Below are 26761 nucleotides of genomic sequence, written 5' to 3'. Positions count from 1 at the left end.
ATCAATGTGTGTGATCAAAGAATTAGTTTCTCAAGTAGATAAACTAACAAATTCGTGTAGAGATCATAAGAAATTGTTGCAAGTTTGTGATGAGAAGGAGACAAATCTCAAGGAGGAGCTTACTACCTTAAGAACCCAACTGATAGATTCAAAAAGAAATGAAGATATAATTTGAAACAAACAGAAGAAAAAGAAATATTATGTAGAAGCACTTGAAAATGTAGTTGAAAATTTGAGAAAACCAATTGAAGAAAAGGACCAGCAGCTAGAAAAATTTAAGAGCAACATAGGAGAGAGAAAACATAGTTCTAACTTTCAAAGAGGAGATACAAGTTTAGATTTAGGAAAAATTAAGAAGGTAGATTCAAAGAAATCTACAACAAAATTTGTGAGAAGACATGATAATATAGGAGAGAAGAGGCAATAATTTGATCAGCAACAAAGAAGAGATTTGAAAGGAGCTTCAATGTCAAGAATATAATACACCACTAGAGTTGATAGTAGCATAATTCAAATAAGAAATTAGAATTCATTTTCTCCCTTAATTAACAAGATTGAGTGATTTCATTGTCATCAGTTAGGACATAAGGAAAATTTGTGTAGGAGCAAATTGGATACATCCATGCAGCAGTTTGGACAACAAAGAATGGGATATTATTTCAGGTATACAAGTTTGTTTAATGGTATATTTTATTCATGTAACTTGTTTGGGAATAAAGCCATTGATTACAGACCTGGAATAAGAAGATGGAAATCTAGCATGAGCAACAAAATTTTAGATCCTTTGGATCCTTATCTTGGTCATGTAGAATGTTTTATGTGTCAAAAATTTGGACACATGGACAATGATTGCCTAATTCCTAGATCCATGAGGATGTTGGTACAAAAGAAAAAACCAAAGAAACATGCACAACAAAGGAACCCATCAAGAGAAATGTGGAAGAAAAAGGAGGAACTAATTGGAAATTGTGAGTATTTCTCTTTGTTCACTCCTACACTTGGCTTTGCAAAGAAACAATTTGATGGGTCCAATACCAACAGAATTTGGTCAACTAAAAGCTCTCTTGCTATACCCGATACTATCACTGGTTTGGTTTTCCTCGAGTACTTAGATTTATCAGTAAATATTTTAGAAGGATCAATCCCTAGGTTCATCGGCAATTGCACTTATTTATATATCTTTTTGGCCCACACTAATAATCTCTATAGTACTATCCCAGATAGTATCAACAGTTTGGTTTTTCTTAAGCATTTAGATTTATCACTAAATATTTTACAGGGATCAATTCCTATGACCATTGGCAATTGAATTTATTTACATACCTTTTCTGCCCATACTAATAATTTGTTTGGGAGTCCACCCATATTTTTGGCTAATTTTTCTGCCCATACTAATAATTTGTCCGGTAGTCTACCCATATCTTTGGCTAATTGTACCAACATTGCAATGTTGGATTTAAGGAAAAATAGGTTGTCTGGAGAACTTCCTGAGTCATTAAGAGTTTTTCATAATTTGAAAGTTTTAAATATGAGTTACAATAAATTTTATGGTGGTATTCCTCAGTGGATATCAAATTTCACTAAGTTGTGTGTGTTGGATTTATCCAACAATAAATTTAGTGGAGTGATACCATTATATCTTGAAGGACTTCAAGGTTTTGCGAATGGATCTTCTCAAAATGATACAGAGTATGAAGAAACGACAATTGACATGAAAGGATATGAGTACAATCTATCATATGTGTTGTCTTCCAACACAATATTTGATTTGTCTGGTAACAATCTCAATGGGACAATCCCTGCAAGCATAGGAAGTTTGAGTAACTTGATATTTCTAAATTTATCTAACAATCAATTAGAAGGTTTGATACCTCCATCTCTTGATAATATATTTACATTGGAGTAGTTGGACTTGTCCAAAAATAACTTGAGTGGAAAAATACCAGAGGAGCTCTCTCCCTTACATTGGTTGGGAGTAATGGATGTTTCATCCAATAATCTTTGTGGGCTTATCCCAAAAGGAAAACAAATTTATGGTTTCAATGCAACCTCATTTCAAGGAAATAAGTGTTTGTCTAGGTGTCCTTTACATCCATGTAATGAAAATGTAACCCCATCTATAGATGATGACATTATTAGTAACAATGGTGAGAAGAAAGTGAGATGGTTGAGTGCAGTCAATGAAAATATGTCGTTAACAACCTTAAATATTAGAGTGGGGATTGGAATTTGGGGAGTGATTAGTATATTCATCATTTCAAAGAGAGCCAAAAATTGGGTATTAGCTTTGTGAGGTAAAAAACCAAGATCGTCTTATGGAATGTACCCGTTTTCTCTGTAATCAAATCCTAAATGGTTTCATTTTATAATAAGTAAAACAATTTTATCAAATTCTCATCTAAATAGTTTCTTTTTGTAATAAATATAATACTTTTATCAAATTCTCATTAATATTTATATAATACTTTTATTTTTTAATCTAAAAAATATATTTTTTATTTCATCGCTGACTAAAATTAAATTTAAATATGAAAAGTAACAATCATTCCTACCAATCCCATGCATACAATGGTTTCAGAGATGGTTCATAAACATTACTTGCACCAAAGGTTCCGACTCTGCTAATATGGACATAGCTTTTGGGTGCAATTATTGGATTACCTCAGTTATGGTTAAATATAGGTGAGACTCCTCCCATGGCCCGAAATTCATTGTAAATACTCCACTGTTGAGAAAATTTTCAGTCTCACCAGCAAACAATCTCCCAAGCTGTCAAGAGGCATCCATGTCACATGCATAGATGGGGGAATATAGATAGGGCATTACTAATAGACAGAGAGGTCCATGCATTAATGAATAGAGTGTTCATTGCTACATACCTCGAACCAACACCCAAATTCATCAACATCTTTCAAATTAAAGAGCAATTAGTTTGATCATAAGCTTTGCCAAGATCTATCTTCAGGAAAAGTGATTGTTGGCTAGTCTCTTGGCCCTCTTGAAAGCTTTCAATGTGGAAAATGTAGTGTTATGAATATATCTCTGCTAAACAAACCCTATTTTCTATTGCCACACTACATACCAAGTAGAAATCGACCAATTAGAAATCCAGAGAGATCCACTTGAAACTTACTGTTTATAGTGAGCAGCTTTTAATAATTCGATTTCCAGAGAGATCCACTTGAAACTTTCTATTTATAGTGAGCATCTTTTAATAATTCAAAATTGGTTGTGTTTAGATTTAATGTCTTTGGAAGTAGAACATGAACAAATATATTAATTCTCGCACATTTTCAGGTCCTAAAAATTATTTATTCACCATCTGCTGGTCATCCAAATTTAAATTGGTCCTATTCAATTTGGATGTTTGATTGGTCTAAGATATTGGAGCGTATTCTTTAAATTTAAATATGAAAAGTAGCAATCATTCCTACCAATCCCTAAATATAAACCTAATTAACTTGTATTTAATTTTATAATTTTATAATAGAACCATTTTTTTTATAGTAAATAAAACAACTTTCTAAAATATATAGAATAAATATGAAAGGAAAATAAGAAATTTTGTGGAAATATTTTTCTAAAAACTACGATTCTGGTATAAAAACATATATTTGCTATACATATTATGATTCTAGTGTATTGATCTAGCTGAGGTTTTGATGTCATGGGGGCTTTTGCATATAGCTCTCACAAAGGTTTCCATTCTAATCCCACTGAGGTTCTGATCTCAAGAACATTAGTACTATAATTCTAAGACTCCGATCTTGCAAAAGTTTTGATTCAAATCTCCAAGAGATTCTCATCTCAAAAGTTTTGATTCTAAGAAATAAATGTATATTTACTTTGCATCAAGTTTTCTTCTTTCATTTTTTGGAACATAGCAAATGCCTTGCATCCAAATACTCTTAAATGAGCTAATTTTGGTTTATAGACATAAAATACATTAGATACAAAAACCATTAGAAACACTTTTAACTTGAAGCATACTACATGCACATTCTACTAGTGTTATGTTTTTCCTCTCAGCAACTCTAGCTAGCTCAGGTGTATGTGGCACTATAAATTGTTGTAGAATCTCATTGCATTTACAATATTAATTAAATGCTCTTGATTTATAGTCTCCCCCTTGATTAGAGCTAAGAATTTTGTAAGGGAAAAGATATAGTGAAAGGATATTCAATTAGTCTATTCTAATACAAGTGACAATGTAGTTTACATCTTTACCAAGCCTCTTGGAAAGATGAACTTTGAAATATGTAGACAACAATTAGGCATTGTGAAAAATCTATTTCTCCATTAAGGGGACATATTAGAATACTGTAGAAATGGCGTGTTCTAAAATTGTGAGTTATCTAGTTTATGAGTTTCTTTGTGATGAGTTGTACTCATATGTTGTTGAGATGTTTTACTTCGAAGTTAGTGTTATGATTTGGTTTCTTTGTGGTCTATGTTATTGTCTATTTTTAGTATATTAAATCCAATTTCTTAAGATCTAGAATGTCCAAGGTTTGTCTAAGAGTCTTTACATATATGTAATGTTTGATGAGACATTAGTGTAATAGTGTGAGATCTGACATATTGTGAGATTGTATGGTTTATTTTATTTTCTAATTTTTAAATTCTTATATGTTTTCTATTTCCCAATATTGTAAAACCTTAGTTATGTAAGGTGTTGTGTAACGTAATGTTATATTGACTCAGTCAACATTATATATATATAAATTATATATAATTAAAATTAAAAAGCTTTTTAATATTATCTTTACTTTCCAATTTTTTTTCCCAATATGTTAATCATGTGATTCCTACACTCCTATTTAAATATACGATAATTTTGATTGAAAATATGACTAATTTTAAAAACCTTATTACTTTTATATATTATTTTTACTCTATTTATATATTAAATACTCAATAATAATTATATTTCAAGTGAAAAAAGTCTTAATAATTTTAATTCATCACAGTAATAAATATTCCTAGAAATGTAATTTTAAAAAATAATAGGTCTCACCATTATTGTTTAGAGAGATGCATTCTATGAGTATGAGTGCAATATATGATTTCATCCATGTTCAACATGGAGTTGACCTATGTCCCTTTCAAAATAAAAATCAGATATAATGTAAATAAAAAATAAATATTGAATGCAATAAAAAATAAATGAATATACATATTTAATTAGTTTTAATTAAAAACATTATAAAACATGAATAATCCCGCTCTCACTATGTTCACTGAGTTAGTTGTCAATATTATAGTCCAAGAGACATAATAGTTAATATTATAACCCAATACTAAAAGGAGGTGATAAATAAAATATTTTGATCAAATATTTCAATGTTCAAAAGAAATGGCTAATAAAAAGTAAAATAAAAAGTTACTTCCTAATAAAATGAACATGCATTTAGTTGTTAATCTAAAATTGATGTGACATTTAAAAAATAATTCATAATAAAAAAATTCAAATATTGTCATGTATTTACAAAAGATTTCAAGGATATTTAAAGTTCAATGACTTGTTGAAATCTCAAATTTACATTGTGTAGTCTACATAATCTAAACATCTCTGTAAATTTTCAAAATATATGTATTTATGCATTCAAAAATGTAATTTAACCACACTCCAGCTCTATTTCAACAATGAGGGAAGCGTAAACATGAATTTTCCAAGTTGGTAGTAGGCAAGACGGCTAGATTGGCAGTCGATTTAGGCAACACATGTGGCAGGCAGTGCCAAGGTGATGCGGAGCCTACGGAGGCCTAGTTGGACAACTAGCTTTTCAAATGCAGTCAAGTTCAGGGATTTCTCGAAGAGAAGTTAATTGCCCTCAAATAATTTTTGTCAGTATTCCTTTTGGATAGGTTCACCAGTTTGTCAATATTTATTGGACTCAGAATTTATCACTATTTCTTAATAATATAAAACCCTTAGTTGTTGCACCGATTTTCCCAAGTTGGGTTTTTCCAGGGACTATAGTACAAAAATAAGTCTGTCAAAGTTTTTTATGTGTGTGCTAGTATTTTATCAGTTTCTAGTTTATCTTCCCTAGAATTTAATTTGGTGAAAAATTCAATTGTGAATTTTTCATATTTTGTGTAGGCAAATAAATTGTTAAATAATTTACAGTTAGAAGAATAATTTCTAGTTGGTGCAAAAAAGTTGAAATTTTCACATGATATCAAAGCGATTTTGATCATACGAGGAAACTTAGAAGTGGAGGAAAAAATTCCTTGTTTATAGGGGGCAACAGGATGAATTTTTGGAGGTTGTGCAGAGACTAAGCCAGGAAGTTTGAATTGTTGGGAAGATTGATTTTTCAGTGCAGGTTGGAAGAAAATACTGGACTACTGCTCCAACAAGAAAAGGGAGCAACAATCCAATATTTTCACTAGGCAGATTCATTTTTTAGGCATGGAAGTGTTTTGTAGTAGCAGAATCAATGTTGGGTGGAAGAGAAAGGAATACAGAGAGAGATATCATTTCTCTCATGGGTTTCTGAATTCTATAAATATGATTTTCTAGTTGAAAATTGGCAAAAGATGTGAACAGAGTTTCTCACTCCATAAGGGAGTGTGTTTAGTAGACTCAGCAGCCAAGCAATGAGAAAGAGGGATATTTTTGACCAGATTCAGAGATGGCCACAACTGGGCTTAGAGATTAGGATAGGTTGGAGGGGGCCTCCAACTTTGTCTTATGGAAGGATAAGATGTCCTTCATTCTGGATGAATATGGCTTGAAAGTCTATGTAGATAATGTGGTATTAGTTCCTTAGGATGCCAATCAACTAAAGGGGTATAGGAATGAGATAGTGGAGGCAAAGAGGTCGATCATGGATGGATTGTGGAACCATATAGTTTCACATATATTTGGAAAAGGCACTTCCAAGGAGATGTGGGACACTCTCTTCCAACTATATCAGAACACTTTCGAGTAGCAAAAGATGTTCTTGTAAGAAACATTGAGGAGCATCAGGATGCAAAAGGGTGAGGGCATAGATTCCTTCCTCACCAGGATTCAAGAGTATTGTGATCATCTTGTAGCCATTGGGTAGTCACCTCAACTGATAGAGCTTGTTTGTTTGACACTAAAATGTGTCTCATAGGTTTAGTAAGTCTTTGTCGAAAGTAACTCGGGTTGAGACAACTTGCCTACATGGGATAGGATGTGGTTAGGCCTACAAAAGGAGGATTTGAAGCGATCTCTATTGAAGAGCACCATCAATGGAAGTAGCCATAAGGTTTTGAAAGGTGATAAGGAAGAGGAGAATGTGGCCCTTGCATCAAAGGGTTGTTCAAATTGATGTGTGTTGTAGTGTTGCAGATGTATTGTTGGTTGGCATTGATGTCAACCTGGTAGCATGGGTTGTAGAAGAGTTGGCTAGAACTTGTATGTTTGGTTACAAGTGGCTTGTACTTGGTTAATGTGTTGAATTGGTTTAGGCATGTCTACTAGCATGGAGATGTGTGGATGGATCTGTTATTTGTAGGTGTTGCATGCAGAGTGTGCGCAGGGGATTTCATGGTCCTCATGATCATGTTGTTTCATATAGTTGGATGTGGTGAGGTGTTTGGATATAAATTGGTTATGCATTTGATTGTTTGGTTACACAGTGTTACCAAGGATTGTCCCATGGTATTTGTTACGATAGCTAAATGGTTTACCTTTGTATTTGATTCAACATAAGTAGACTATTACCATGGAACATGTATTCTTGGTATTGGCATTACCATGGTATTGGTATGTGTGTCAGGCAAGTTGGCACGTGATATTACCTTAGTGAAGATAGTCTTGGTATTGACATAACTAAGATATTTTCTTCTTGTATTGGTTTGGAAATTACCATGGTACATGTGTCCTTGGTATTGGCATAGCCAATGTATTTATCCATGGTATTGAGTTGGATATGGCCATGGTACAATTGTACATGGTATTGGCATAACCATGGTATTTACCCATGCTATTGATTTGGAGATTCCCATGGTACAAGTGTCCATGGTATTGGGATAACCATGGTATTTTCCCTAATTATTCATTGTTGAGAATAATTTGACTTAACCATTTCAGAAAATTATATAATAAAGGAAGAGAAGAAAAGTTTTGTTGGTTCTCTTATGCGAGAAAATTGTCAAATATGCCAACTCAAAAATTCCTGGATAAAGAAGTCACAATTTTTTGTTGGATTTGTTAGGCATCTGAGGATGGATCTGAAAATTCCGAGATGCAAGTTTTGTGCAGAATGAAGAAAAATAGTTTTATAATGATTTTTTTTTGAAAATTCGGTCTAGATTGAGAGAAACAAAATTTTCTACGAAGGCAATTTTCATAGATTTTATGTTGTGGTCATTTTCCCAAATTTCCCTAGTTGACATTCTAGATTCGATTTTCTTCCAGAAAATCATTAATAGAGGATGACTTTGATTCTATTTGGTTGGTTTCTTGGAGACTGAGTGAATATGCCACTGTGAGGATATTATGTGTGAGTAGAGACTGCAACTATCACTCACATTGTTTTGTAGTGATTTATCAAAGTATTGTGGGAAGAAATCAAAGATAGAGTTGGGAAGAGGATTCAGATATTGGGTGTCGTTTGGGGCAGAAAATTTGCAACTTGTTGTAGTGTTTTGGTGTTGGAAGAAGTAAGGAGTTTTCCTCCTCCATGTTAGATTTATGATTCATATTTTATGTGCAAAATGCTAGAGTTGTTGGGTTGATCATGTTGAGCGAATTGAGAACCCAATCTGAAATATTTTGAAACGTGGTTCGCATGGATGAAGTGAAGGTGTGGAGGCTTCGGAATAGATAGTGATTTGGAAGATTCAATAGTAGTAAGATTTTTCTCCATCCAATAGGAGTTGGAAAGTCCAATGGTGGTTGGGTGAGGATCATTGGTGGTGGGAGCTTCCAAGGGACGGTAGTCCGTAGATCTGTGTAAGATAATGCATGTACATTTTTTTCAACATATTAGTAAAATAATTGACCATCACAACAACAACAGGGTGGTTTTCTCCCGAAAGGTTTTCCACCAGAAATAATTGTGTTCTTGTGTGTGTATGATTATTTTTCTCATGTTGTTATGGTTTCAGTTTATTGTTGCTTACATGTTTTGAGGAACTAATGTTGTGAATTTGCATGGATAATGAGCATGGAGGAAAAAATTTTAACTGGTGAAAATTGATACAAAGCCCATCACTATTGATTCACCCAACCCCCCCCCCACATCCCGCCCTCTTAGTGAATATAATTCCAACAATTGGTATCAAATCTAGTGCTCTTCAGTGAAGCTTGATCGCTTGGATAGTAAATCGTTGATCATGGCTAGTAGTAAGAAGAGGATGTCTCAAAAGCCAAAGAATTTGAAGAAGGAATAAAATCAGTCCATTGCCAAAGAAGCTGCAAATTGGGAATATGATGTGTAACAAGGTAATATTTTGAAGGAATTAAAAAGGTAATATTTTGAAGGAATTTTTTAATTATAATTCTGATGATTCTATTGAGGTCGCTAGTCAAGATGACAAGAGTATGGTGTTCATTAGAGCTTATATGAATCATCAATGTGTGTGATCAAAGAATTAGTTTCTCAAGTAGATAAACTAACAAATGTGTGTAGAGATCATAAGACATTGTTGCAAGTTTGTGATGAGAAGGAGACAAATCTCAAGGAGGAGCTTACTACCTGAAGATCCCAACTGATAGATTCAAAAGGAAATGAAGATATAATTTGCAACAAATGAAAGAAAAAGAAATATTATGTAGAAGCACTTGAAAATGTAGTTGATGTATTTGCCAAAAAAAAAAATCCTCCATATTTTTGAATCCTTTAAAGTACTCGAAGACATCACTCTTCTTTCATATGAAATAGACCAAGGTATACCTAGGTCTATCATAAAAAAATAAGAAAATACCATGCTCCATTAAGAGATATAGTTTGCAAAAGTCCACATACAAAAGTATGAATCAATTCAAGTATTTTCCTTTGTATTTTCTCTTTATGTATAAGAAAATCCCCTCTATGTTTCTTTCCAGGTACAAATTTATTGGTTATTGTCATGATAAAATAACTTACAAGTTCTTTGATTCGTGTTCACATAAATTTCTTACAAGTAGGGATGTGGTGTTTCATGAGAATGGATATGAAGATGATAAAATGAATAATACTAGTATATGGCATGATACTATCAATGATTATGTCAAAATAGAAACAAGTGTTAAACAAGAACACAAAAAAACACCAGAACAAGTACAGGTTCATGAAGCCCCAAGGGATAGATCAGTTGGTTGAGTTCATGTTGCTAAGTACCTCGTTTACTGGGAGGTCACGGGGTCAAATATCCTCGAAGCCCTTGGGGTTAGGTCTTGATAATTTGGCTGACAAGTAGATTCCTTCGAGTTGATCTACCTAGATTTTTCCGTGCATGTAGCAGTCACTCAATGTCCATGAACCACCCTTAAAAGAAAGTATAGGTTCATGAGAAAGAAGCCTCAAGCAATCATGACACTCCAAGAAGAGAAGAAGAAGAAGAAAGAAGGGAAACTCCAAGAAGGTCATCACATCAAATTTAGGCACCTATATGGTATAAATATATGCATTGATTTCTAATTTAATGAATGTTGTAGAACCTTCAAGTTATGAAGAATCTAAATAATACAAAGAATGACAAGATGCAATGAATGAAGAATGTAACTCTATAATAAAGAATCATACATGGGAGTGTTGGAAATACTGGGGGGGGTGAATCAATATTTCTTTTCAATTATTATTTTTATCAGTTAAAAAAGTTTATATTTGGAACACAGAAATAGATAACAGGAATAGATGCTTTAATTAATGTGATCTTTACAATAAGTCAAGTATAAGATATATCTATCTATATATATATATATATATATATATATATATATATATATATATATATATATATATATATATATATATATCTGGTTTCAATTAGTTGCCAAGCACCAACTTGGACTCTTTGTGAGGCTCCAACCTCTAGAGTGACAACTCTATCTTGTCAAGGCACCAACCTTGAATTTAGGAGCACCAACTCCCAGGACACCAATCCTTTCAGTTTTGAGGCATCAACCTCAAGGGCTCCAACCCTCTGCTGTAAATGTCTGGATCTGTTTGGTTGTAATTCTCTGCTCCCAACCCTGTTGGACCTATGACTTACTTCTGTCCTCTTGTTCCTTCGACTTCTGCTAGAACTTCGGCTTCCTTTGTTTCTTACAGTTTGCCAGCAACATTAAACTTTCCTTGTTCTCTATTTTATATGCCTGATACGCCTAACCTTTGGCTTCCTCCTTTGCTCGCTTGAGCTTTGGCTTCCTCAACGCTCATTCGACCTTCTGGCTTCCCTCCTCTGGTCACTTTAGCTTCCTTTGCGCTCACTCGACCATCTATGCTCGCTTGACACTTAGGCTTCCCGATCCATGGATTCCTTTGTCTATTCGAGTGTTCCAATACTCACAGGTGATCCAAATCGGATCCATAAACAACTGTCATAGAACCATGACTGTATCGGGATGAAACAAATCCTTGAATAATCCAAAATAGCAATTGAAAACACCCTGAACCAGTGGCCATGGCAACCAGTGCGGAACGACAAGGACCTCGGTCAAAGCACGCTGACCGAGGCCCATGGAGACTGCGCAGGAGGTCGATGTAGCCCCTGGGAGCCCCGGAATGGGAAAAGGAGCTGGTTTTCGATGCGCGATTAGCGCTGGGCAAATAGGGCTGAAATGGTAAAGCCTAAAGAACTTGGTCATGTTGGAGCCAGAGGACCATGGGCGGAGAAACGAAAAGAGCCATCATACGAAGGTGGGACCCACAACCTGGAAACTGGAAGTTTGATCGGGGTGCCCTTGAATGGTAAGTGGTTTTAGAAAGCAGAGCGATCACACTCAGCGATTGATGCGTGGCAGCAGAGGTGAGAAAAAAACTGCCATGATCGCGCGTTATCGGTCGAGCAAGTGAACCACGCTCGGCGTGCGAATGACGTTGGATCTGGAGGAGCCGCGATTAGATGGCTGAGATTGCGTCCGATTGATAGAGCGGAACTGACAGGGAATCAAGCCGCAATTAAAGGGGATTTGGAATCCATTGACCGCCATGATGGAGAAAGAAGCGAATTGACGAACAGGCTGGCACTGTTCCGATGGGGACATGTGGCTACTTCCTGAGCGTTTATGCTGATGCCGAACAAGGAATTCCAAGCACACAGGCAGAAGGAGAATCGACGCAGGAAGGAGAGGAAACGGACAAGTGTAGGGGTCGAATGGCTAAAGCCATGAACAGAGACAGTGAACAGGCATTCGAAGATTGAGAGTGAAGAGTCGAAGTGACCAAGAAGGATAGTGAATAGTGAACCCTGAGAGGAGGGCTAAACACAGAGAGCATTAAAGCCAAGCAGAGGTGACAGAGGGACAAGCTGACCACAGGCAGCATTGAGCACTAGAGAGCTTGAAGATTCAAGCCTTCCCATAGAGGAATCTGTCTAGATTGAGCATCATAGTTTGCTCTTTCCACTGTAGACCGAGTGTCACAGAGCTGGTAGGTAGAACAAGAGTCTGTGTAATCTGAGTGGCTTGGGGAATCCAAGAACCACCCTACAAAGCAAACTTGCTTCAGGAGAACTCATATTGAGTCCCTGTATTGTAATTTCTCTGCTTAAAGACACAATAAAATAAGGCCACCACTGAAGCTGGACAGGAGACGTATCCCTGGAGAATAGGGTGAACTCCTTATTAAAACGGTTTGTGTCTTTGTGTTGCTTACTGTATTTCTCTAATGTCTTTCCATTCATTTTTCTATGTATTGGAAATCTTATCGATCCGTTGCTTAAATAACACAAAACACACACACCAGCACATGAGTCTGTAATAACTTTTGTTTAATAAATCTTAACTGATGGCACTCATAGGGTGACTTTCAGATCAAGTGGTATCAAAGCTCTAGGTTGTAAGGTTAGACAAGCTTGTGTTGGTTTAGCTGTGAATGCTCACTAGATCAAAGCTCAAATTAGGAGAAGGAGAGTTGGTGGAAACTAATCCTAAATTGGGAGAGTCTATTCTTGAAAGACAATGTCAGAAGAAGGTTCTATAGGGCCAGACCCTCAATTCATAGAAAGTTTCCTAGCTATAAAGTCTATGGTAGAATAAATGTATAGGGACTTTAGAAAGCATAAGGGTGAAGATTCATCAGGCTCTAAGCAAGATAAAGAAGAAGATGAATCTCATTCCCATGACCACTCCAAAGGAAATGGGAAAGAAGAAAGCTTCCGTACACCTCCTAGTAGCCCTGTGCATAATAAGGAAGCATCTTTGATTAAGTTAGATGTTAAATTTGATTTGCCTATATATGATGGAGAGTTGAATGCTGAAAAATTGGACAATTGGATTAGACAAATTGATGTGTATTGCAGAGTAAAAAATATAGATTCAGACAAGAGCAAGATTCAGCTGGCAAGCCTTCGCCTAGGGGGCACTGCCTTGGTTTGGTGGGAAGGTAGAACCCAAGCTGATATGAGGAAGCATGGTAAGACCATCTCTGTCTGGAGTGAATTTTTTATTGTAATAAAAAAGTAGTTCTATCCATTGGCCTACATGCAACAAGCCATGATGAATTGGAAAACTATTCAGCAGTTGAAAGGGAAAAGTGTACAAGGGTACTCAAGAGTTCAGAAAGAGAGCATTGATGTTGGGTATTTCATTAGACTCACTAGAAACTCTTCTGAAGTACATTGGTGGTCTACACAACTACATGAGGCATACCATCCTCATGTTTAATCCCACTAGTATAGATGAGGTATCTGTACAAGCTACTCATCTAGAAGCTAGAAGAAAGAACGAAAATCCAATAGTTGGGGGACCATCCCAACCCACTATAAGAAAAAGCAAGGAGAAAATAAAGCATAAGTGGAAAGTAAAGAAGGCTAACACTGCACAAAAAGGCAAAGCCTCATGCACTCACTATAAAAAGGAGGGGCATGATGATGAGAACTGTTGGATTCTGCATCCAGAGCTGAGACCTAAGAATCCCGAGGGAAAGACGAAGAAGACTACTACAGCTATTCAGAAAGATTTGGGGTCCGACTCAGGAGATGAAACAATCATTGCAGCCACAGGTATAAAAGGTAAGAATTCTGAAGCATCTACTAGTATTTCTGCTCGATCTGTTATTGATGAATAACATGAGAGAAAAAGGCGTGAGCTTTTTCATATTCGAGTTGTTTCCAAAAATCAAAAGATTGATACTTTGTTTGATAGTGGCTCACAAGTAAATCTGATTTCTGAAGCAATTGCAAAGAAATTGGGAATAGCAACTCCACCTCATAAGAAGCCATACCCATTAGGATGGTTGAATGATAAAGCACAACTACAAGTGACTAGACAGTGCAAACTCAAGTTTTCTTTTGGGTCAGCATTTGTAGATGAGGTTGAGTTAGATGTAATTCCTTTGGATATATGTGGAATTGTTTTAGGAGTCCTTACTTGTATGATAGAAAGGCTATTTTCTATAGAGCTGAGAACAAGTATCTACTTGTTAAAGATGGAATCGAATATTTTGTAAGAGCTCTTAAGCTCAAGAATAATTACACTTTCATAAACTCAGGACAGATGAAAAGAATGATAAATTCATGCAAACAATTCTTACTAATGGTTGTAAAGGAAAATAAAACTGATAAAACCAATGTATTTGAGGGCTGTAATTCTGATCAAAAAGCTGATATAGAAAAGATTGTTTCAGAGTATGATGTCTTGTTTCAAGAACCTCAAGATCTGCCACCAAAAAATGGAATAGTACATGATATTATTTTGCAGCAAGATGTTCCTTTGCCTAACATTGGGATGTACAGGTTATCTACTTTAGAGAATGTTGGAATCAAGAAGCAGGTGCAGGAGTTGCTCGAGAAAGGGTTCATCAGGCCTAGCACATCACCATGTGGATCACCAATTGTTTTGGTGAGAAAGAAAGATGGCTCGTGGAGAATGCGCATTGATTACCGAGCACTGAATAAAATAACGATAAAAAATCGTTATCCACTTCCTCGCATAGATGATCTTTTAGATCAATTGAAGGAAGCTGTTTATTTCACCAAGCTGGATTTGCACAGTGGATACCATTAGGTCAGAGTTGTAGAGCAAGATGCATGGAAGACTGCTTTCAAAACAAAGCAGGGATTGTATGAATGGCTAGTTATGCCTTTTGGCTTGACCAATGCCCCTGCTACTTTCATGAGATTAATGAATGATGTACTCAGACCTTTTCTTGATGATTTTGTTATTGTGTATCTGGATGACATTCTGATTTTTAGTAAAACGTGGGAAGAACATTTAAAGCATGTTAAGCAGACATTAGATGTTTTGAAAAGAGAAAAACTTTCTGTCAAACTCTCCAAATGTGAATTTGGCAAAACCTCTCTAAATTATTTGGGTCATATAGTAGGGGGAGGTGAATTGAGAATAGATCCCTCTAAAGTGGCAGTTATTGTAAACTAGCCTAAACCCAAGTCTGCTACAGAAGTGAGAAGCTTCTTAGGAGTAGCACAATATTGGAGGAAGTTCATTTCAAATTTTTCCTCAAATACAGCTCCCTTACATGCTTTGACAGGATTGAACAAGGTGTTTCAGTGGGGAGGCAAACAGCAAAAAGCCTTCGACACCTTGAAAGAAAAAATTAGTACAACACCTGTAGTAGCACTGCCAGATCTACAAAGACCATTTGAGATCCAAACTGATGCCAGTGACTATGCCATGGGAGCAGTGTTGACACAACACAGTAAACCCATATGTTATCATTCTGAGATTTTTAATCCTGTAGTAGTTAACTATCCTACCTATGATAAAGAATTGTATGCATTAGTTCAGAGTGTGAAAAAGTGGAAACATTACTTAATGGGAAAAGAAACAGTAATACATACTGATCACCAGCCACTTCAATATCTACACTCCCAAACTAAGTTGCAACAATCAAGACACTATAGATGGATGGGTTTTCTACAACAGTTTCATTTAGTCATCAGATATAAAAAGGGTGTACATAACAAGGTTGCAGACATGTTATCTAGACCCATTATAAATGCATCTACCATACTTAAGCATAATTCTATGCTACATGAAAGCTACATAGAACAATATACTCAGGATATGGACTTTAAAGATGTATATGCAACTTTGAGTCAAGGCAAAAGAGTAGAAGAATTGGACTATCATGTGAAGGATTGATTCTTATATCATTGTGGGAAACTCTGCATTCCACAAACTGAGAGAGTAAAGATAATTAGGGAAGCACACACTTCTCTGATATCAGGTCACTTTGGGGTAAGTAAAACAGTTGTACAGCTGCAAATGTTCTACTATTGGCCGAAAATGAATGAGACAGTTTCTAGATATGTAAAGGGATGTGTTATGCGTGCTAAAAGCAAGCCCAGCAACAGAAAACTAGGCTTGTACACTCCATTGCCAGTTCCTTCTCACCCTTGGGAAAGCATTTCCATGGATTTTGTTGGAGGACTGCCTAAATCTAGGAAAGGTCATGACTATCTATATGTTGTTGTGGATAGGTTCAGCAAAATGTGTGTTTTGATACCCTGTAGTAAACAAATTACAGCTGAACAAACTGCAAAATTATTCTTTGAACATGTATGGGTTCATTTTGGATTACCCACTTCAATTGTATATGATTGAGACACCCGATTTGTGGGAAAGTTTTGGTCAAGTCTGTGGGAACTAATGGACACCAAATTGAAGAAAAGCACAGCTTTTCATCCACAAACAGATGGCCAGACAGAAGTAGTTAACAGGATAATGATCCAATTACTGAGAGGATATTGCAACAAACATCCTAAGCTTTGGGATGAGCACTTGTGCTATGTGCAACATCCTTACAATAGAGCCAAGCACTCTTCTACACAGAGATCTCCTTTTGAGACATGTTTTGGTTTCATACCAAGGTCTCCTTTGGAGTTTGTCTTTGGTAAAGATACCATGGTTGATGGACATAGTGATGTGGACAAGGCAACCAGGTTCATTGAACAGATCCAGGAGATCCACCAGGCAGTACAGGAACAGCTAGAAAAGATCCAGACCAAGTACAAGGCTAGACATGATAAGCATCAGATGGAGCATAGTTTTCAAGTTGGAGACTAAGTCTGGCCCTGTATCAGCAAGGACAGGATGCAAGGTGAAGGTAAGAAGCTAAAACCTATCAGGTATGGACCCTTTAGGATACTTGAGAAGATTGGTGAAAATGATTTTTTCCTTGATCTGCCAACTTACATGCACATCTACTCAGTCGTGAACGCAGATTGCTTGAGATTGTTTGAACCTTCAATGGTTGAGGACCTTTAAGAGCAGAGTCAATTTTCTTCTGTTGATGACCTACTACCTGAATATCTTAATGAGTTGCAGGAAGATACAATGTTGGACAGGAAGTTAAGGACGACGCATATTGGATAGGTGGAATACCTCAGAATTGGGCTTAAAGGTTCGAAGCCAAGCAGTGCGAAGTGGATTGAGATTGAACAAGTGAGACGACAGTTTCCTCACTTAGTCGATGCTTGAAGAAAACCAACTTTTGGTGGTCCGAAAGCTTTTTAGTTGGGAGGCCGTGATCCAAATCGGATCCATAAACAATTGTCATAGAACCATGACTGTATCAGGACGCAAAAAAACCTTGAAGAATCAAAAACAGCAATAGAAAACACCCTTAACCAGTGGTCATGGCAGCCGGCGTGGAATGACGAAGACCTCGGTCAAAGCGCGCTGACCGAGGCCCATGGAGACTGCGCAGGAGGTCGATGTAGCCCCTGGGATCCCCAGAATGGGAAAAGGAGCTGGTTTGCGATGCACGATTAGTCCTGGGCAAACAAGGCTGAAATGGTAAAGCCTAAAGCACTCGGTCACTTTGGAGCGAGCGGACCATGGGCGGAGAAACGAAAAGTTCCATCGTATGAAGGTGGGACCCACAACCTGGAAAATGGCAGTTTGATCGGGGTGCCCTTGAATGGTAAGCGGTTTTGGAGAAAGCGGAGAGATCACACTCAGCGATTGATGCGTGGCAGCGGAGGTGAGAGAAAAATCGCAGTGATCGTGCGTTATCGGTCAAGAAAGTCAACCGCGCTCAGCGTGCGAATGATATTGGATCTGGAGGAGCCCAGATCGGACAGCTGAGATTGTGTCCGATAGACAGAGCGGAACTGATAGGGAATTAAGCCGCGATTAAAGGGGATTTGGAATCCGTTGACCACCACGATGGAGAAAGAAGCGAATCGACGAACAGGCTGGCACTGTTCCGATGGGGACACATGGCTACTTCCTAAGCATTTATGCTGACGCCGAACAGGGAATTCCAAGCACACATGCGGAAGAAGAATCGACGTAGGAAGGAGAGGAACCGAACAGGCGTAGGGGTCGAATGGCTAAAGCCATGAACATAGACAGTGAATAGGCATTCGAATATTGAGAGCGAAGAATCAAAGCGACCAAGAAGGACATTGAACAGTGAACCCTGAGAGAAGGACTGAGCACAAAGAGCAATAAAGCCAAGCAGGGTTGACAGAGGGCCGAGCTGACCACAGGCAGCATCGAGCACCAGAGAGCTTGAAGATTCAAGCCTTCCCATAGAGGAATCTGTTTGGATTGACCATCAGAGTTGGCTCTTTCCACTGTAGACTGAGGGTCACAAAGCTAGTAAGAAGAACAAGAGTCTGTGTACTCTGAGTGGCTTGGGGAATCCAAGAACCACCCTGCCAAGAAAACCTGCTTCTAGAGAACTCATATTGAGTCCCTGTATTGTAATTTCTCTGCTTAAAGACACAATAAAACAAGGCCACCACTGTAGCTGGACCGAAGACGTAGCCTTGGAGAATAGGGTGAACTCCTTATTAAAACTATTTGTGTCTTTGTGTTGCTTACTGTATTTCTTTGTTGTCTTTCCATTCATTTTTCTGTGTATTGGCAATCTTATTGATCCGTTGCTTAAATAACAAAGAACACACACACCAGCACATGAGTCTGTAATACCTTTTGTTTAATAAATCTTAACTGATGGCACTCATAGGGTGACTTTCAGATCAACAGGACACGTTTAGGAGGAAGAGAGGCCGAAATACAAAGAAATGTTTCTTTTCTAAAAATATCAGAGAGGTCTTTTTTCCTTTAATAATATTCATACATTAGACTTCATTATTTACAGAGGATTTCATTTGGGAGGCTGTACCAACAGGGAGATCCCACATGCTACGTCGCAATCGCAATCGCAATCAGTGGTTTGACATCCCTTAGAGACTAGCGATACATCGGATGTGATATTACATTTATTCATGTTAAATGGTGCATTTGGGTTCGTAATATATATCGCAATCGGCAGTCCGGTGGTGTCAATTCCTTCGAACATTTCGATTCAACGAATGTGATATTTCAATAGGTCGTTTTATAATGTTGCAGCGGGTCCGCATACATATCACAATTGGTGGTTCGAGGGTGATATCAATTTATAACTTGCACTATGAGAGTTTTGATAGGCAGATGCAATATAACAAGAAGGGAGTTTATAATGGTACAGGGGGTCCGCATATGTATATATATAACCTTCCCACTCTATAACATTGGTTATATAGAATTTAACCACATGAAATCCTTATATCCGCACTATTTCTATTATAATGTTTATATAATATAAATACACAATAATCATGTGTAACTTACCTTTTCCACCTATTTTACAGCCTTTGCACATTTTCCTATGTTTTCCTTTTTCAGATCAATCCTACACTGTAGATCTTACCATCCCATCCAATGGTTGATATTACACCCGACCAACAAAGCTGCTCGGTGATCCTGCACTGTAGATCAAAACCGTATTTGATCCAACACTCGACAACGATATCGAGTGAGCTACATGCATGAGCATTACCCACCCGATAAAGCAGTTTCCTCTCTCCTCTGACATGTGATGTGTCAATTTCTTAATGGAATCAGGTGACTCCCTCCTATTACCACATACCACCTATTCTAAACCCGATAAACCATTTCTGCTTATAAACCCGCCTTTCTCTTTGACTAACGCCTGAGCTATTTAGCACCCGATGACCGTAGATCTTCTACCATTGATGGCTATGACGGATCCTCCGATTTCCTCATCTGCTAATGCTTAAATTAATCTCTGTCATTCATTTCTTTGAATTTACGCTGTGCGACTTAATCCTGGCTGCTCATTACTAAAAATCTCATCTGTTGATCTCCAAGATCCACCGGTTCCTATGTGTTCAATCTTCATCTTCAAAGACCCATTATGATTCCTCTGTCTCTTCTTCTCCTCTCTGTTCTTCTTGGGCATACATTACACGTGATATTCTCGATATGACTCCTCCTCAATCTCTCACTCTTACACTTATTTGGCTTTCCTGTGGCTTCCGATACCGCTCCAATACCTCTTCTCTGCTTTGATAGCTCTTCTCTGATAACTCCTCGGCTTCATATTGCCATTAATGACAATCTAGATCAACAATCTCCCCCTTTGTCATTGATGGCAATATTCTTCTTCTCTCCCCTTTGATATCAATAGCAAAGGAGTGCACAAGGACTCCCCCTGTTGAACTACTCCCCCTGTCCTGCAACATCTTTATGAATAACCGTAAGTGATGCTAAAGAGATAACCCCCATCTTTTGACGAAGATGTTCAAATGCTTCTCGAGGAAGAGGTTTTGTGAAAATATCAGCTATCTGCTCCTTAGTATTGATATATTCCAAGATGATGTTTTGTTCAACTACTTGTTCACGAAGGAAATGATACTTGATTGGTATATGTTTGGTCTTTGAGTGCATCACTGGATTTTTGCTGAGGCTGATCGCACTTGTGTTATCACAATAGATGGTAATTGGTTGATTTGTACCTATGTTGACATCTTTTAGAGCTTCCTTCATCCATATTATTTGAGTACAACAATCTGTGGCAGCTATATACTCGACTTCAACTGTAGATAGTGATATGGATGTTTGTTTTTTGCTGAGCCAAGATACTAAACAGTCTCCCAGGAAGAATGCATTTCCACTAGTACTTTTCCGATCATCGACACTTCCGGCCCAATCAGCATCGATGTATGCAATCAAAGTAAGAGTTGAGCTCTTAGGGTACCAGAGACCGAAATCAGGAGTTCCTTTCAGATATCTAAGAATTCTTTTTACAGCCAACAAATGGGATTGTTTAGGAGTTGATTGAAATATTCCCACCATTCCTACTGCTTGCATAATGTCGGGTCTTGTAGCAGTTAAGTACAGAAGGGCTCAAATTATTGACTTGTAATGAGTTGCAACTATCGGAGGGGAGTCATCATTTTTTTCTCAATTTGCAACTTGTGGTCATAGGTGTGCTCATGGGTGCAAAATGTTCCATTCTATATCTTTTAAGCATGTCTTTAAGATATTTGGCTTGAGATATAAACATGCCTACTGTGGTTTGAGATACTTGTAGTCCAAGGAAGTGAGATAACTCTCCTACCATTGACATCTCAAACTCTTTTGACATATTTTGAGAAAACTCATGGCTCATCTCATCATTATTACTAGCAAAAATTAGATCATCAACATAAACAAGTGTGACTAGTAATTTATTCGCATCCGTCTTTATGTAGAGATTACTTCCTGCCACCCCCTTCTTGAATCCTTGTTATAGATAGTGATCCAATATTGCGTATGAAGCTCTAAGAGCATGTTTCAACCCATATAATGCCTTCTTCAACTTACAAACAAAGTATTTTCCTTCTGTTAGATTAAACCCTTCTAGGTGCTCCATGTAGACTTCTTCCTTGAGTTCCCCATTCAGAAATGTTGATTTTACGTCAATTTGATAGATTTTGAATCCTTTTGAGCAAGAAAATGCCAAGAACATCCTGATAGCTTCCACACGAGCTACTAGTGCAAATGTTTCTCCAAAGCCAATTCCTTCAATTTTTGAATAGCCTTTACAAACAAGCCTTGCCTTGTTTTTGATGATTTGTCCATCTTCATTCATTTGTTTTTAAACACCAACTTGGTTCCTATTATGTTTTTGTCCTTTGGATGAGCTACCAGCTCCCATGTCTCATTCTTCTCAATTTGAGACATTTCTTCTTCCATGGCTTTTACCCAATGAGGATCCTTGCTTGAGTAAATGTCTCTGGTTCTATCATGGATAGAAGAGCAACATCATTCTTTTTTTGTGTACTAGTCATCCTTCTTCGGGTTTGCATCCCTTCATCCATATTGCCAATATTTTGCTCTTCTGGGTGATATTTTTGGAGAAATTTCATCTTTGAAGGGGTTTGAGATGGTTCTTTTTCCTTGGTCTTTTTCTTCTTTTTCAGGTTCCTTTTCTTAAATGAGAGGATCAACTTCATGTTCTTCAATTTATTTTTTTGGAAGGTCTTCATCAATTTTTACATCAATGCTTTCCACTATTTTCCGTAGTTGGTTATTGTAGCACTTGTAGGCTTTTCTACCTATAGAATATCCAAGAAATATCCCTTCGCCAACCAGTGAATCAAATTTTCCTAGTGACTCATCATTAATTTTTATGAAGAATTTGCTTCCAAAAATCTTGAAGCATTTTACTAACACAGGTCTTCCTTTCCATAATTCATAAGGAGTCTTTTCAATATTTGGTCTCAATTGAGTTTGATTCAATTTATAGACAGTTGCCCCGACTACTTTTTTCCAGAATTTTGTCTACAAGTTAGCTGCTATTAACATTGTTCTTTCCATTTCTTGAACTGTTCAGTTTCTTCTTTCCAATACCCCATTTTTCTTTGGTGTTCTAGCAGCAGAGAGTTCTCTTTTAATTCCATGTATTTTACAGAATTCATCAAATTATTTTGATGTGAATTCTCCCCCTCTATCTGTTCTGAGACACTTAATCTTAGAGTCCTTTTAATTTTCCACAGGAGCTTTAAGATTCTTAAAACACTTAAATGCTTCGGATTTATATTTTATAAAATATACCCACATCATTCTAGTACAATCATCAAAAAATAAAGCAAAGTACCTTTCTCCTTCGAGTGTCGAAGTTCTAGTTGTTCCACATAAATCAGCATGAATGATCTCCAAAGGCTTTGATGTAGAGAACTCCTTGGTCTTGTGACTTGTTCTAGTTCGCTTTCCATGTTGACATGGGCCACATACTCCTTGATTTGGTTTGAATAACTTTGGAATGTCTCGTACTGCTTTAATCTTGCTGATATTGATCAAGTTATCGAAGCTTGTATATCCAAGTCACTTGTGCCACAACCAACTTTCATCTGTTTGAATTAAGTAGCATTTATCTTCTTGAATCTTGTTTAGAATATAGATGTTGTCTGGTGTTCTAATTCCTTTCACCACAAGTTCCCCTGAGGAAGAGTTCCTTATTTCATAGTCTTTGGTGCTAAAGACAACATTATGTCCTTCATCACAGATTTGGCTAACACTCAGGAGGTTGTGTTTGAGCTCGTTTACTAGCAAAGCATTTTGAGCTTTTCCTTTTCCATTAATAAGAGTAACAGTTCCTTTTCCAGCAATTTTGGCAGATCCACTTCCAAAGGGTACATTTCCTTCCTTTTTGTTCAATGAGACAAACTTCCCTTTGTTCCCTGTCATGTGTCTGGAGCACCCACTCTCCACAAGCCAATGTTTTTCATTATTTTGAGCACATAGAGCTAGGCCACAATTATCCGTGTTGGGATTCTCACTTCTTGCTTTTCCTCTTTTGAGTGGGCAATTTTGTTCATTGTGTCCATTATTATTACATAATGAGAAAATCAGATCAAATTTGGCCAAGGGATCAAAAGAATTGTAGGTCTTGATTTGTCCTTGCCCTTTGGGGCCATATGGTTTTTTTATTTGATCCTTCAGTTTTGGTGTGTCATTCTTACGAGCCATGCAATGTCTAGCTTGATGAACAAATTTTTTACAATGGAAACAATGCCCAAAAAAGATAGTTTTGTACCTGTTGTAATAGCCATGATTTGAATCAACATTCTTCCTTGGAGTTACTCCCGCTTCATTCTTTGGATTTGAGATGGGCCTTTGATGAAATATTGTTTTGTATCTGTTGTAACATCCATGATTCAAATCAACATTCTTCCTTGGAGTTACTCTCTCTTCATTCTTTGGATCTGGGATGAGCCTTTGATGAAATAATCTTTCTTCTTTTGGGCTGCTGGAAGGTACGTTGGCATAGCTTTTCACATTATTCTTAGTACTTGATGATTCTCCTTTAAAACCTATTCCAGATTTTTCATGTTGAGGTTTTTGATTATTTAGGATAGTGTCAAGTATTTGAGAGCTTTTCCAACCCTTTTTAACTTGCTCCAATTCCTTCCTCAGAGATACTATTTCGGCTTCATGTTCTTCACAGGCTTCTTCTTTTTCTTTTAGCTTATTTTTCAAGAGATCTTCCCTTCTTTTTGTTTCCTCATTTTCTACCTTGAGAGAAATGATTTTATTCTGTAATTTCTCATTTTCTTCAATGACACTTATTAAAAATTCATATGCATTTCCATCTAGCCCTAAGTCATCATCATTTGTGAATGCCATGAATAATACTTCTTGGCTTCCAGCATGGTCATTTTCTTCATCTGATTCTTCATTACCTCCTTTGCAGTGAGGGAACTGGTTAGTTGATTTCTTTTTGATGACTACGAATTCATCTTCATCAAAATCATCTTGCTTAGAGAGGAAGCTCTTCTTATTGAACCTTTTCTTTTTGTATACCATCCTTTTAGAATTTTCTTCAACATCATTATCATGCTTATGAGGACATTTTGCAACATAATGACCTATTTTTCCACATTTTAAACAAATAAGAGGGTATTTATCTTTTAGCTTAGATCCTTTCTTCAACCTTCATAAAAATTGCGCTAATTCCAATTCAACATCGGAGTCATCACTACTGACATTCCTTTCTTTCCCCTTTTCTGATTTTGAGGCCTTGAATGCTGCATCTTTGGAACTTGGGAAACCTTTTCCCATCTCATAGGCAATGAGGATTCCATGGAGTTCATCCATCTTGAGAGTATCTAGAACCTTCATTTCTTCTATGGCACTTACTTTGGAGTCAAATCTGTCTGGGAGAGATACTAAGACCTTTTGAACAATGGTGCTTTCTTCAATTTTTTCTTCCAATCCTTTAAGAGAGTTGACCACTTCAACTGCTCGGAGAAAGTACGATGCAATATCTTCTTCATCATCCATTTTCATACTTTCAAATTTCCTTCTATGAGTTTGAAGCTTTGCCTACTTGACTTTGGATTCCCCTTCGTATAAGCCAATTAGCTTATCCCATACTTCTTTGGTAGAGCTACAATTCATGACTTTTGTAAATTTAGAATAAGTGATTCCACTAGTGATGGAGTTTAATGCTTTTTCATTTGCAACGTAGATTTTCCTCTAGTCTTGATTTGTTGGAAGAGTGGAAGGAGCTACGTACTCATTTAAGACTGAATGCCAAACTTCAGGTCCAAGGGATATTAAGTAGTAGGACATTCTATTTTTCCAGAAACCAAAATTTGTGCCATCAAAAAGAGGAGCTCTTCATGACACTTCTTGATTTCCCATCATGACTAAGAATCCTTCTTCAAGCTGTTAGGCTAATATGAAGAAGCCCACTCTGATACCAATTGTTGGAAATGCTAAAAGGGTGGGTGAATCAGTATTTCTTTTCGATTATTATTTTTATCAGTTAAAAACATTTATATTTGGAATACAGAAATAGATAATAGGAATAGATGCTTTTATTAATGTGATCTTTACTATAAATCAAGTATAATATATATATATATATATATATATATATATATATATATATAGATATATATATATATATATATGGTTTCAATTAGTTTCCAAACACCAAATTGGACTCTTTGTGAGGCTCCAACCTCCAGAGCACCAACTCTATCTTGTCAAGGCACCAACCTTGAATTTAGGAGCACCAACTCCCAGGACACCAATCCTTTCATTTCTAAGGAACCAGCCTCAAGGGATCCAACCCTCTACTGTAACTGTCTGGATATGTTTGGTTGTAATTCTATGCTTCCAACCCTGCTGGACCTATGACTTACTTCTGTCCTCCTGTTCCTTCCACTTCTGCCAGAACTTTGGCTTCCTTTGTTTCTTACAGTTCACCAACAACATTAAACTTTCCTTTTTCTCTATTTTATATGACTGACACGCCTGACCTTTGGCTTCCTCCTTTTCTCGCTTGAGCTTCGGCTTCCTCAATGCACGTTCGACCTTCTGGCTTCCCTCCTCTGGTCTCTTTAGCTTCCTCTGCGCTTGCTCAACCATCTATGTTGGATTGACACATTGGCTTCCCAATCCATCTATTCGAGTGTTCCAATACTCACAGTACACGTTCAGGAGGAAGAGAGGCCGAAATACAAAGAAATGTTGCTTATTAAAAAATATAAGAGAGGTCCTTCTTGCTTTAATAATATTAATACATTAGACTTCATTATTTACGGAGGATTTCATTTGAGAGACTGTACCAACAAGGAGGTCCCACATGCCACGTAACAATTGCAATCGCAATTGGTGGTTTGACATCCCTTAGAGACTAGCGATACATCGGATATGATATTAAATTTAGTCATATTAAATGGTGCATTTGGGTTCGTAATATATATCACAATCAGCAGTCCGATGGTGTCAATTATTTTGAACATTGCGATTCAATAGATGCGATATTTCAATAGGTCATATTATAATGTTGTGACGGGTCCGCATACATATCAAAATTGG

This window comes from Pinus tabuliformis, chromosome 3_2, assembly GCF_031772625.1.
Source record: "Pinus tabuliformis cultivar Carrire ecotype Pingquan chromosome 3_2, CPIR1, whole genome shotgun sequence".
Lineage (NCBI taxonomy): Eukaryota > Viridiplantae > Streptophyta > Pinopsida > Pinales > Pinaceae > Pinus > Pinus tabuliformis.
Note: the sequence above shows the minus strand (reverse complement) of the source record.